A 3,566-nucleotide genomic window follows, 5' to 3' on the forward strand; every position below is an offset into this window, starting at 1 on the left:
TGCATTGATCTGATCAAAAATAAACAGCACCAAACATCAAGATGAAAACTGTTAAGTGTTATGCCTTTTGGTCAGAAGTCAGTAGTTAGTGCATAGTCTGATTAAGTTACATAAGCAAGGTGATAAATAAGTTCAAAGTTAAGAAATATTATAAGTAATTCATGCTAAAAACAGTTAAAATGTATGGGTTCGAAATTTGCTCAGAGTGAATCATCGTTATCACAAGTGATCTTTGTATTGTATGTGCGGAAACGGGAGCGAGGGAGCGCTCTGATCATTCGCATATCTTTGACGTGTTTTCTCCGTTAATGCCGTGAAAAGTGCTTCGGCAGTATTAAAAGAGTGAACGAGTTCATGTACACGCTAAGAGTGCCCTACACGCTTGTACCTTGGGAAACGTTCGTCTTTGTGAGTATTAATATGTTCAGAGATAACTTTTATATGTGGTTACCTGGAGTGAACTGTGATGCTAATGTAACGCACGTAGGCTAATTTTTAAGTTTGTCATTAAGATGTGTATTAGCTAGCAATTTATTTTCACTTTCTGTATATTTCAGTTACAAATAAGAAATAGCAAGGAGAAGCCTTGAGAGAGGATAAGGCTTCAAAGGATCTTCATTAAAAGCAAGCATTGTGTGGAAGATCTCTTCTATTTTGTTCGCTAGCTGTCTAGCTTCACATGGTCACGTGTCGTGAGGGCAGCATATTAAGACTTTCTGTGCCTGATGTCCATCAAAGGCCTGTTTCTTTTCAGTGCAGGGTCCAAAGCAACTGTATTCATCCTTCCATTCTTTCAGTTCTTCTGCAATTTTTCTTTGAACCATATTGCACAGGATATGAAATTCCTGGCACAGAAGCCATGATACGTAAAAATGTATTGCAAGTTGTTGCTGCTGGTATTTGTAAATGTTAGTAAATTCGTTTTCCAACTTGATTTCAATATTCTTCTCCATATACTTTTGTGCCTTGGGAAAGAATCACTTGGGAAAGAACAGAAATGCATTGTCTTTATAAATACAGATCGTACTTTCTTCATGCCAAAAATCAGTTTTCACTAGTGTAACATCTTGGTAAATCTGGACCATAGTATCTCATAAATAATGAAAAACTTTCTCATAATAGTGACTTGAGTAATATTTCAAATAATAGAGAACCATGTAAATATTTGACCTGTGTTTACTATAATGAAATTACATATATAGACACGGCAAGTATGCACAGTTTTGGAATGCTGATTTAGAGCAAGCAGTGGTAAAAAAAAAAAAAAAGCTTGTATTTTTTTTTTGTAATGCCATAGCTATTCATCATGGAAGTACACAAATTCTTTACTTGAGGAAGAGCCGCCATACCACATTGTAAAAGTATGGCATAAAGTCACGGAGCTTTGTGTCATGGCTTCTGCCGTGGCTGCCCAAGGCTTCTGCTAGTGCAGCTGTTTCTCATCAGCAATGTACCAGCAATATTTAATTGTTGTTCTCCACTCTATCCATCACCAGAATGTGTGTTTTCCTGACTGTATCGTTCAGAAAAACAGACAATCCTTCTCTATGTGGTAATCCTGGTTACTTAGCTATAGCCACTGTTGATATCAGATTTTTCTTGAATACAACTTTGTTTTTTAAGTGGTAATAACTGGCTACTTCCATATTATTACCTTCTTGTCTCCTACTTGTTACTCCACTATTACCACATTATTACTGAGGTGAAATTGCAGCTCACAATTCTTGTACAATTCAAGTTTTGCAGATAAGCGGACAAGTTCAGACAAACTAATCTACAACCATCATTATCACTGAAACCTAGCTGGGCATGCTTTATACCACTGCTACTGGGTAAGGAGAAGAAAAACATGGCTTTTGCAGCACAACTTCATTCTTCTTCTGTTATTAAGACAAAGAAGAAAAAACATTTCAATGCTCCCTTATTCACAAAAAAATCACCACAGTGGCTAGCTCTGTATATTTTTACACTGGATGTCCGTCCTGGTGCAAGTCACAGGGAATTTGTGTCTCCTGAAATATTTCATTTGTTGGGGACATTTGTAAATCAATATAATGTGGACAATTTCTTCTTTTTTGCTTCTGCACTCCATCCAGTGTGTATAACTTCTTTATAGTCAGCAATAATAATATTGAGAAAGTTTCTCACAAAGGGAAAACTGACAGAAGAAATTCATGTACAAACAGTAGTGAATGCGACAAAGATGGGTGGCGATGCCATCCATTAGAAATAGAAGCTATTTTAGAATTCCACAAATCACTTCCAAAATGTCCCAATTTTCCACAAATTACCCAAACAAATGAGGCTTACACCATGTAGATCACTGAGATGTCAATGAAAATGTCCCACTTCACCCAAATAGTCAGCCAGAAAATGTTTTGTTGGGTATATATATACATATGGTTTCAATTTTAGGATTTTTAAATTAGTTTTTGTCACGGTCTGGCTGGCAGACCGTGGGGGTGTAGGGAAGGAGGACCCAGGCGCGGCGCTCTGTGTGTAAACAGTGCGTTTATTTACAGTGTATGAAACTAAACAACAATAAATCCCCGTGCTTTCCCCAGACTCCCGTGTCGTGTCTTCTCCCAGTGTTTGTGCTCTCCGCTCCCGTGTCTCAGCACTCCCCCGTGCTGGCTGCTGTCTGGCACTCCACCCCTCTCCTGGGGACACAATAGAAGCAGCCGTCAGGACACATTGAACCGCGGGCATACACACACACTAACCAACACAACGGGGTGACTAACGTGGAGTCTCAAGCAATGATCCCGCGCCGGTGGGAGCTCCAAGACTCTCTTAAGTAGCTCCCCCGCCGAGGCCTGATCAGCAGCAGGTGCGTGGCTTCGGGTGTGGCCAGTCCCCCAGCAGGGCCACACCCACCAGGCCCTGCAAACCAGTGTTCATATACACACACACACACACACACACACACACAAGCACGGAGAAAGAGCAGCAGCAACACCAAAAATACATATAATGTCACCAGTCAATGACTGCCCAGGGATCCTGGGCCGCCCAGACCCAGGACCCTGACAGTTTTATTTAAATGTGAAAATACAAGCTATCTCAGTTTGGGAGACAGCAATAATCATCACTCTAAGTTTACCCCACTGTCAGCTAGTAATGAATCAAACAATTTTTTTAAGCACAGTATATTTCCATCCGTCTGTTGATGCAATCCTTAAATATGCATGCCTGTATTTAAACTAAAAGACATACAGCCCTAATAAGCTGCACTTCACAGTTTAATCAGTACACATGTGACAAAGCAGTTCACGATGTCTCAAGAATTATGGTCAACACTATGTCATAAAACTTGAATTATGCTGTTTCACTGGTGTGAAGTCAGTTGTGGTGCCATTATTTAGTGTCTAAAGATAGTGCTGATACCGTTGTGTTGCTAAATGAATAAATAACTGCTATTTTTCCATGCAAGTCCTTTGGGTGATGATCTGCCTGACTGCACAAATCCTTGTACCACAAATGAATGGAGGCTTGAGGCTTTGATGGCAGTGCCAGCTCCGTAAGCATCCATGCCATGTGTGCAAGCACACACATTCACAGTCATC

The 3,566-nt window shown here is 40.1% G+C and overlaps 1 long non-coding RNA gene across 1 annotated transcript; it reads right to left on the reverse strand.

Annotated features, from left to right (window-relative positions):
* Nucleotides 1–2,492: 2,492 nt before the first annotated feature.
* LOC146362653 (uncharacterized) lies at nucleotides 2,493–2,816 on the reverse strand. Its single transcript, XR_014799129.1, has 2 exons — nucleotides 2,745–2,816; nucleotides 2,493–2,660 (listed from the first exon to the last, which is right to left on the reverse strand). It is a non-coding gene; the product is annotated as an uncharacterized LOC146362653 (long non-coding RNA).
* Nucleotides 2,817–3,566: the final 750 nt, after the last annotated feature.

Source organism: Perissodus microlepis, chromosome 22, assembly GCF_051167445.1.
Source record: "Perissodus microlepis isolate ML-2025 ecotype Zambia chromosome 22, ASM5116744v1, whole genome shotgun sequence".
Taxonomy (NCBI): domain Eukaryota; kingdom Metazoa; phylum Chordata; class Actinopteri; order Cichliformes; family Cichlidae; genus Perissodus; species Perissodus microlepis.